Source organism: Myxine glutinosa, chromosome 8 (assembly GCF_964187855.1).
Source record: "Myxine glutinosa chromosome 8, kmMyxGlut1.1, whole genome shotgun sequence".
Taxonomy (NCBI): domain Eukaryota; kingdom Metazoa; phylum Chordata; class Myxini; order Myxiniformes; family Myxinidae; genus Myxine; species Myxine glutinosa.
The window spans coordinates 2513732-2524792 of NC_136268.1; positions in this window are offsets into that span (position 1 = coordinate 2513732).

An 11061-nucleotide genomic window follows, 5' to 3' on the forward strand; every position below is an offset into this window, starting at 1 on the left:
CCCCGGAAGTTGGTGAAGTAATAACATATGTCCCCGCATTTCACAGAGGTTGCAGGTAAAATGTCGTTGTCCTGCAACTTCTGATGTGATGAATGTTCGAAGCCTTCGAACAAGAGTAAGTGATCGCCTTTCTTTCATATTGTTGCGGATATGGGACTTGGCCTCAATATCCGCTTGTAAATACTCCCCTATTTCCCCAATACTCCCCAACTATCCCCAATCCCCCATTCCCTAGTCCCATTGCCTGTAAATAACACTCTGTAGAACCGACCTTCCCCTTTTTCCCCCATTAAATGTCGTGCCCAGGTCCACCGCATCTCACGTAGACAACTTTCGGACATCTTGCTAGTTATTCTTAGTCTATGTCAGTTAAGGACTCGTTTCCATTAATTCTGACTCTTCGTTGCACCAGAATGTGATTATATGGCACCAGTAGTGAGTTTAGGACCTTCCCATACCTCCTCCCATCTTCTTCCCCAAACAACAACTACAACAACAACAACAACTACAACTACAACAACAGAGGAAATGGGGGCGGCGCGGCGCGGGGGAGTGTGCGTCCTCACACCGGCTCGGTTAGCCGCCATTGACCATGCGCTCCGACGGGGTTACCACGAAGGGGCTCCCTGTCAGCTCCTCGTCAAGGGCGGAGCCCGGTGGCCCCCCCGCACCCAATAAGAAGGGCGGACCGATTCCATCTGGGGCGGAGCTAACTAGCCGAGGGCGTGTCACTCCCCGCCGGATATACGCAGCCACTTACCGGACGTGACGTCAGATGCGCCCCCAGCTTGAGAAGACAAGTCACCACCTCCAAGCGCTGAGTGAGATCTCCCGCATCTTTGGACTGGACCGGGTCGATTTTGCCCCTGAGCCAAGGTGCACCTTGAGCCATCGAAGACCTGCCCCTCCTTGCCATCAATCCCCGTGTGAGTCAGTTTTGTCCCGTTTATCTGTCGTCTGTCGGGGCTAATATAAGAGTGTGTCTAAGTGCCTGCCTTTCTATGCTGTCCCTCTTGTCGTTGTAATCTGACCTTCCGCCCTAATATAACCTCCTCCGGAGGTCTTGAGAACCGTATCCCTGGTGTCGTGTCATTTTAATCCCAGCCGTTGTGTCCTTTTCCTTCATTGATTTAGCGTAGCGCGACTCGGCAACGTTCGAGTATAATCGGGTAACTTGTGCGGACACGGCGGCCATTCCGCTCGGCCCACCATAACATCAAAGTCGTGTCTGTAACAATTGGTGTCAGGAGTGTCGGATTCGGACCTGGGACTAAATTTATTAGGCCCAAATTTTGGAACACCAAGTGTACCATTAGGGTAACATTTTGGTGTTGGGAAGTAAAATTCGATCCGGAGCGCGTTTTACGCGCTCGAAATTATAACAGCGAAATTTGATTTGTTTTACGGAAATAAAAACCCGAATTTTGAAAGTCGCGCTATGGCGGATCAAGACAGCTGGGGTCCGGTAGAGGAGAGTGAGGCAGGGTCGGTCCAGGACCAAATTGAGGGACGTGAGGAGAGCGAAGCAGCGAGGGTAGCAGACGCACAAAATGGCGCCTCGCTGGTCACGGCGACCGCGCCCGCGACCGTGGCAGCGCCCCTGGTGGATTCGAACCTTTTCCTCCTGCAAATGAGGGCCTTTATGGAACAAATGGGAGACCAAATTGGAGGTTTGAAAAACAGTATAGAAGCTCAGGGTGAGCGATTAGAGGGCAAAATAGGGGTAATGGGAAACGAAATAGGGGTAATGGGAAACGAAATAGGGGTAATGGGAAACGAAATGGGGGTAATGAGGGACGAAGCGAGGGGTACCGGTGAGGGGTTAGACAATAATTTTAAGGGATTAGACGAGAAATTTGGGAAATTAGACAATAGATTAGGGGAAATACAGGAGGGGTTAATGGGGGTAGAAAACAGAATGGCCGCTCAAGAGAATCAAATGGAAGGGATGCAAAAAGGGTTAGAGGGGTTAGAAATCACCATGGAAGGCAAATTGAGGGACATGAGGGACCAAGCGGAAAGGGAAGTTAAACAAATGGGGCAGCAGATAGAGGGGGTCAGAATGGGGGTAGAAACCAAACTGGATGCTCACAGGGAGGAAATGGAGCAGATGAGGATGGCATCTGGGCAGGAGATGCAAGTGATGGGAGAGGAGATCAGAAGAGGAGTGAGTGAGGAGGTCGGAGGAGTGCGCGAGGAGGTGAGGCACTGTAAGGAGCGCATGGAGAAGGAGGTGAGAAAGGGGACTGTAAAGTTACAAGGGGGCATAGAGGACCTGACGCAGGAGGTGGAACAGCTGACGGAGGGACAAAAAGGACTAACGGAGCAGGTTCAAAGGAACACTGCGGTATTAGGAGGGTTAAAGGCGACGCAGAAAGAACTAAAAGATGACTTGATAGCGACGAAGAGGGAATGTCAGATGGTACGTGAGGGACTGACAACGAGGTTGGACGAGGTGATAGAGGTGATGGAGACGAAGGACCGGCAGGTGAGGACGCACATGGAAACGGTCAAGGTAGCCTTGGAGGACGAGCTAGAGGAGACGTACCGGGGAATAAAAGAGGTGAAGCAGAAATTGGAAGAAGTGGAAGAAGGGGTGAGCGAAATTAAGAAGCGACGGAGAAGGGATAAGAAAGAGATAAAAGAGGAGATAAAAGAATTGGTCCAAAGTCTGTGTTTGGATCGTGATGATGTGCTCATTAACCGGATGAGGGATTCGCAGGTGATGGAGGAGAAGCGAAGAGGAAGAGGACCCGGTGTAAGTGGTGACCAATATGGTCGTGCGTATGATGCGCCAGGGGATTTAAGAAGCTTGGGGGTCGAGATGGACCCGGGTGTACGTGAGAGGCCGTTGGTGAAGTGTGCGACAGGTCTGGTGTGCGAAAAAGGAGGTGTGCGAGAAAGTCCGACTCTGGGGTGTGTGAGGAAAAAGTGCGTGCCAAGGAGTGAGGGTGCTGGCGAGAATGAGTCGGTCGTAGCATGTGTGCGAGGGAGCACATGGAAGCGCGGTGTGGTAAGTGTTACAGAGGGTGTGACGGGAGAGTGTGCGCAAGAGTGTGCGCGAGAAAGGTGTGTGACGGATGGGTGCATGGGGAAAGAGTGCGCTGTCAAAGGCAAGGAAGAATGCACACCTGTGGTGAGTGTTACAGAGGGTGTAACGGGAGAGTGTGCACGAGAAAGGTGTGTGACGGACAGGTGCATGAGGAAAGAGTGCGCTGTCGGGAGTAAGGGTGAGTGCGTTGTCAAGAATGGAGGTGAGAGTAGTGAGAGTGACAAGGAGAGTGAGTTGGTTGTGACAGGTGAGCGAGGATGTACACCTGGGATGGAAGGATGCACACCTGGAATGGTAGAGCGTGAGTGGGAATGCACGCTGGAGTTGGTTGTGAGGCACGTGGTTGGGTGTGCGAATGAGAGCACACCTGTGATTGTCACAGAGGAGGTGACAGAGGAGGGGGCGCGAAGAGGTGTGTTGGTGAGGTGTGCGACCAACGAATGTGTGCCAAAGTGTTCGGTGGTCAGGTGTGTGACCAAGGCTGTGAGTGGAATGGGTGTACCTGGGTGTGCAAGGAAAGGTACGAGGAGCAAGGAACGGGCTGCGGGGTGTAAGCGTCCAGGTGAAGCATCGACGGTAACCGGTTTAGAGGTTAGGTCGACTTTTAGCCGAATCGGGCCCTCGGTGCGTGCCGGGCCTCGCTTGGAACGGCCGCGGCCGTGCTCCACTAGGCGGAGCGGGCGGCTGGATAGGAAGGGTCGTCATGGCGACCACTTTTTGGTGAGGCATTCCGGCAGGCCGAGATCGAGCCATGGGATGGCTCCGTGCCGAGATGGTGCGTGGGATCTCGGCCCGGGTAAGCCCCCGTCCCTGCACCGAGTGCCGGACGCGTCCAGCCGCTGGCACCAAACAACCCGCATTCATGGCTTGGCTTTACGAAGCCGGGCTTTGGATAGGAATTGGCGCACCGAGAGGCAGTAGTGAGTAGACTGTGTGATGAGGATAGTGTTTTGGACCCAAAATTAGAGAAAAACAAAATTTGATGATTGGCAAGGGATTGGCAGTAATGATTGGCAGATGATGGGCAGTGATTGGCAAATTTTTAATTTGTTGAAATTTGATGTGCAAAATTGGTAGTGAGCGATGGGCCCGGTGGGTAAGGGGGTAATCCCTGCCACCCTTCCCATGGGGGCAAAGGAGCAATAGCTTATGGGGTGTATGGCAGTGAAAACTAGCCCGGGTGGGTTAGGTTAAACTGATAGGGACCTAGAAGATGACATTAGGTAACGTTAAGTTTAGTTAGTGACTGATACCTGTAGTGGGGACGCAGGTAGTTTAATGTGGGTTATAATGACGAGGGAGCGCAATAGGTTAAAGGGACGACTGGGAAGCGCAAGTTTCAGAAGGGAGTAGTTAGCTGAGATGATGCCGTGTGTGTGAGAATTGAACAGGTGTGATTGCACAGGTGTGCAACTGGACAGGTGTGTGGAGCAGTGTATGAGTAGTGAGTGTTGTGGATCAGCGCGAATGCGCTTGGGGAGAGAAGGGTGCAGGTGGCACCAGGTGTGAGAGCACAGGTGTGCAAGTACAGGTGTGTGGAGAGAGTTGGAGTAAGTGGTACGGAGTGGTGTGCATGGTGCGAAGGTGTGGATGGGGGAAGAGTGGACCCCTTTCACGAATACCCGGGGCGGGTAGTGTAAGTGTTAGGTAGAGGGTATAGGTAAATTGTGGTTGGATATTGGCATTTGTGGTGCGGTTGCAGAATGGTGTTGTGGATGGGTGCATTAGTGTTGTGGAAATGGCTGGGCGTGTAGCCTGTTAGTGTGTGTAGTTGGTTGGGCACTCCACCACTGTGAGGATGTCGGCCAGGTGAGGCCGCAGGTGGGCTCTGGGAGCCGGTAGTTGTGAGTGGGTGCCTGAGGATCCCGGGTGTGGATCGGGCAGCCCAGTGCCAGAGAGGGCACCGAGTGGGGAGAGCGCCAGAGGGCCTTCCCCAGGTAGTTAGGTTAGGGTAAGGAGCAGGTAAGCTCGGAGGCAACTGCAGTGGTGGAGGTGTGCAGGTGGGTAGACCCGCTGGGAGAGGTACACGCCACAGCCCAGAAATTGTGCGAGGGCACCGGGAGATGAATCGGGGGAGTGAGACCCCAAATTGAAAAGCACCACAGCTTGGCCAATGGGAATTGGTTTTTAGAACCCATAGTGTAAGAGGGCCAATGGTTTGGCCGGAGAAAGACCCCGGGTAGTGTAAAGTTGTTAAAGTCATTTAGGAAATAGTTAGGATTGATGAACCTGTCGCACCATACGCAGCCACTTACCTGTGGTGATGATGATGACTCCACACCTGTGTTTTCTTTGTTTTGTTGCAGGAAATGAGATTGCTGTGGATTGGTGAGACGCATCACGACGTGGATGAGACATTGGGGTGATTCCATCTCTCCCTCCTTAGGAGGGACTGATGATGAATTGGTAATGGCAAATTTTGATGTTCAGTTGGAGATGGCAAATTTTGATGAGAGTTGAAAATGGCAAATTTGATTGGTTAGGAGGGAGAGAAGACGAATTTGGTACATGGGAGGAACGGGGAAGACAGTAGGGATGTTTGTTGATTAGTAAAATAGATGTTTATGGGTAGTGTTGTGTTTTGTGGATACAGTAAGGGGTAAGGGGCCATGTAGGTTACCTGGTGGGGGGGGGGGGGGGGGGGAGTGTACGGTAGGAACGTACCTGTCTCACCTGGTTCCCATGTGCCCCTAGTGTGCATTACCTTGTGTTGCGTGCACTTTTGCGCCCTTACCACCTTACTCACTTGTCTGCTTCTTTTGTCTACCACCTCCGAGGATCTGGTTTTGGGGCAGAGAGAGAGGAGAGAGAGGTGCTGGCTACGCAGTTGTGGGCCTGCACTTTCGCTGCTTGCTGCCTGGATCGATACACCATATGGACCGCAATGTTGGTGGCCACCCACAATGGACCGCAGTTCTTTTGCGGCCAAGCACCACCCGTGGATGGACCTATGGGTCAACGTGGCACCTATGCCATACAGGTGAACCACTTTTAGTTGACACCACTGACGGCCACAATAAAGAAATGGACGCGGTTGGCGCCTTTCTTTATTTTTAAAGAAGCCAGAAGGCCAAGTGCACCACACGAAGAGCAAGAGACACCTGCAGGGTTAGGGGTTGTTGAATTTATTTTTATTCATTGAACAATGGTGACTGCACCGATTGGTGCTGGGGTGGTGCTTTTGGTGCTTGGATGGGGTGCTCTGCACATTATTAAAGGCCGTAAGGCCACAGAGCACTCGTGGGTTGGTGTATCGATGCTGGCATGCGTGCTCTCTCTCTATGCATAACATCTGCATGTGTTCCTCCAAAAACAGGTCCTGGATCGTAGTGTAAATAGCAGCGTAGTCTTGTAAATAATGCTCCCTACCGGCTGTATGTTTAGTTTGCGAATTCTTTCCGGATTCGGTTATCCTGTGGGTGTGTTTCTGTGAGGAGAAGGGTGCAACGTCGCAGGGGGACATATTTACTCATTTGTGAATATCTGTAAAACTGTCGCACTCAGGGTAGAGTTAATAGTAGAGGGAACTACATCTGAGTGCCACACTAAAATAGGTAAAAATTTATCGGGTCGGGACGCCCCGAGGGTAGAGAAGGGTGCAATGTTGCGGATATGGGACTTGGCCTCAATATCCGCTTGTAAATACTCCCCTATTTCCCCAATACTCCCCAACTATCCCCAATCCCCCATTCGCTAGTCCCATTGCCTGTAAATAACACTATGTAGAACCGACCTTCCCCTTTTTCCCCCATTAAATGTCGTGCCCAGGTCCACCGCATCTCACGTAGACAACTTTCGGACATCTTGCTAGTTATTCTTAGTCTATGTCAGTTAAGGACTCGTTTCCAGAATGTGATTATATGGCACCAGTAGTGAGTTTAGGACCTTCCCATACCTCCTCCCATCTTCTTCCCCAAACAACAACAACTACAACAACAACAACAACTACAACTACAACTACAACAACAGAGGAAATGGGGGCGGCACGGCGCGGGGGAGTGTGCGTCCTCACACCGGCTCGGTTAGCCGCCATTGACCATGCGCTCCGACGGGGTTACCACGAAGGGGCTCCCTGTCAGCTCCTCGTCAAGGGCGGAACCCGGTGGCCCCCCCGCACCCAATAAGAAGGGCGGACCGATTCCATCTGGGGCGGAGCTAACTAGCCGAGGGCGTGTCACTCCCCGCCGGATATACGCAGCCACTTACCGGACGTGACGTCAGATGCGCCCCCAGCTTGAGAAGACAAGTCACCACCTCCAAGCGCTGAGTGAGACCTCCCGCATCTTTGGACTGGACCGGGCCGATTTTGCCCCTGAGCCAAGGTGCACCTTGAGCCATCGAAGACCTGCCCCTCCTTGCCATCAATCCCCGTGTGAGTCAGTTTTGTCCCGTTTATCTGTCGTCTGTCGGGGCTAATATAAGAGTGTGTCTAAGTGCCTGCCTTTCTATGCTGTCCCTCTTGTCGTTGTAATCTGACCTTCCGCCCTAATATAACCTCCTCCGGAGGTCTTGAGAACCGTATCCCTGGTGTCGTGTCATTTTAATCCCAGCCGTTGTGTCCTTTTCCTTCATTGATTTAGCGTAGCGCGACTCGGCAACGTTCGAGTATAATCGGGTAACTTGTGCGGACACGGCGGCCATTCCGCTCGGCCCACCATAACATCAAAGTCGTGTCTGTAACAATATGTTGCAGTGTGATCCAGGCAAATGGTCACATAAATTTCCTTGGTGAAGGTAAGCATTCATCTCCAAGTTACCCGGGAGAATGTCTTCATCATTCTTTGAGAAAGAGGGTGTATGCCACGATTAACTTCATTTTTTAGCCACAAATTTTCTTTCTCGAACTTCTTCCCAATTCCGTTAGCACTCCCTTCAAAATGTGATCTCGTCTTATCCTTATGCTCAGTCACATCTGAATCTGCTTTCCACACACACTGAATCAGATAGGGTACATCTTACCATGAAATCAGCATAATCATGTATATCTTCCGACAGTTTCACATTCAACAATTTGTTGTTTTCCCTTACAACATTCAAAAAGTTATATTCATTTATATGCGTCACACAAATAATATTCAATCAGGTATGTATTTGACTACTAAACTAAGAATAGCATCCACAATTGCTTTCAGGTTAATATAGTTCAAAAATTAACTTGTGCAGGTATTTTAGCACTACTCTAAGAAAATAAATTGTATATGATTACAATCACAAACAGGAATATCTAATTCCCAACAAAAATTTTCCCAAACCAACAAATTAAGCATAATGTATTATTACCATAATTCCTCTCCACTTTTTCTCTTCCCCTTTTTTTTTTTTTTTTTCTAACAGTGTGTCACTCGTGGTGATATGAGTTCACTGATATTGTAATTGACACAACTCATAACATTGTCGTTATGCCATTATCTTAATTCTACTGTATTCATTTGCAACATCACTTGATGTAATCTTTTAATCTCAGTATTTATGTCGCCATAAAAGTCTTCCTTTTCTGGTTCCACATTTCTTTCCTCATTTGTCACTTCATGCGTTATCATCGTGTTGTTGGTTACCTTATTCAAACACACCGTCACTAAGGCTTTCAAGCAAGCCACCACTAAAACAATTGCCAACATAACTACTAAACCAACAAACAAGTCTGCTACTCCTTGTATATATTCATACCTATGACATAATTATATGTCGATGACATTCAACATTATATACCAAACTAACAAGCTTCCTAAAAGGTAAATAAAGAAAATCCCTTAATATGTAACATAAATCAGATTATTTGTCTTACCCTGATCCCCCTATCTCCCGGGGTTGAACTCAATCCCCTGATCATGAGTGTAGTTGTGATACATTTTTCACTCATGTTGTATTAATATCAGCAGGTAATTGTATGTCATGTAGGCAAATAAATGTCACTATCCCAAGTAGGAATATCACATGTTGAAAATGTAATGTTTATCAATGCAAGGGGTGTTAAAATGTAATTCAAATGACTGTAAATCACGACTATCATTTATCTGCCACTGAATGTTCTGCTGGGCTGCTAGGTGCAGCCTCATTTTCTGTGGGATCGTCCACCTTAGCCCCATGTGCTTGCTTGCAATGAGAGGCATGAATCCAACTTTCTATTTTGGGTCCATATTTTTTTTCCTATTCTTATCAATCTCCTATGGTTTATCATTTCGTTCCAAGATACCGCAACCAAAGGTTTTAACCAAAGCTCTACCAAACTATTTCCAATTTGAACAAAAAAATGCCAGTGAAACAATGATTTGAAGAATTAACTTCAAGGGGTCAATAAATTTATTCTATAGCCAGATCTAATTTTCCCATCCAATAGTTTGCCTTGCCACATGTCATATTGTAACACTTTAATAAACCTTCGAAAAATGTTTCCCATCTCAACAAATTTCCTTTTTACAAATAGCCATGTGTAACTTACGTATTTAACTACAATTTCCTCTCAATTTGTTTGGCCTAACTGGCCGCAAAAGTGGCTGCCAGCATGCAGTACCGTTCTTTATCTACCAAGGAAGTGCTCGTCCACACAAGACCTCTACCAAAATGTTGTTTGTAAAAACAAATCTGGGATTTCCGATTACATGGATGCACTCTCAGGACATTTTCAGGCTGCTGTTAACAATCCACTATGATAAATTAATTCCTTTACCCACAATCAAATAATTAGTACAAATTGAGGATATTATCCATCTGACATTCATTTATAGATTCATTATGTTGGATCTAATATATATATATATTTTTTTTCCCAATAATTTCGCACTGGTGTAAGGAAAAACAATAGCTCTCATAAGTCTTATTAATATCGTAGTTAATTTACCCAGCATCGAAGAATTTATTTACTATCCATTCTCATCTGTTAACCAGTGACTTTGTTTGAACTCCAGAACTCAAAACTCCCAATAGTTCAAACCAGCAAAATTTCCTTTACTATTTTCCCATATCATCTATGCCTTATACCCATCCATACATACAGCCCAATTTATATTCTGATAAAATTCAAGTTTATATATATATAAAATCCGTGAGCAGAGTACTCTGGGAAGTCAGTGTAAGACCTCTCCAAAATTTGGCTAATTTTGTACTCCCACATTTTTTATGAAGCTCATATCCATAAATAGCTTTGATTCTCATATAAATTCTATCACAATGGAATCCCAAGATTACTTCCAATTTTTTTTACTATTAATGAATAGCTGCTCATAACTCAGCAATCAAATCTTTATTCTCCATCTCCCTTGACAAAAGTGATAATTTTCATAATCAAATTATATTTCTATTTTTTTTATTTTACGAATTCTCTCGATATGCGATCCCATCCCCATGGAACTATCTATTTTTCAGACAAGGCCCAATGTCGGTGTCAACAATCTTGTAAGATTGATACACAAAACAACGACAACAAACACAAACATTGATACACAAAACACACACACACGCATGCATTATGCATATTTGTTTGCGTTGGAACCATTATTTACAATCAGGATGGGTGTCAGTTTTATTTCATTTTCATAAAATTTGTCCTTCAATTTTATAAATGCTAATACGCAAATGGACCAAAAAGTTTATTTTTAGAAAACCCCTATGATGTCACATTGAAATTACCCTTTCAGTTCCCACCATAATTTATCCAAATTTGACTACACACCCATTTGCATGTCAGTCGACCACTGACCTATCAATCATGCGGAACACTAGTCCGAAATTCCCACCTGATCATCATGTGACTCTTGTCACTTGGTTTCAAAAACTTGCAAAGCAATTGTTCCAACTTTGTAAATTTAAAATTTTGTGCCCAACATAAAAGATCCAATTTCGGCATGTGATCAATTAATTACTAATTTGCTTACAAGCAAAAGAAAAAATGAATAATTCTTGCTCCGAAAACCTTTTCAGACACAAGAATCATCGACAGTTATTCATGTTTGTCCAGTAATCTAATCTGTTGAGGCCAATCGTCATTTGGGATTTGCCGCAATGAAGGCCTA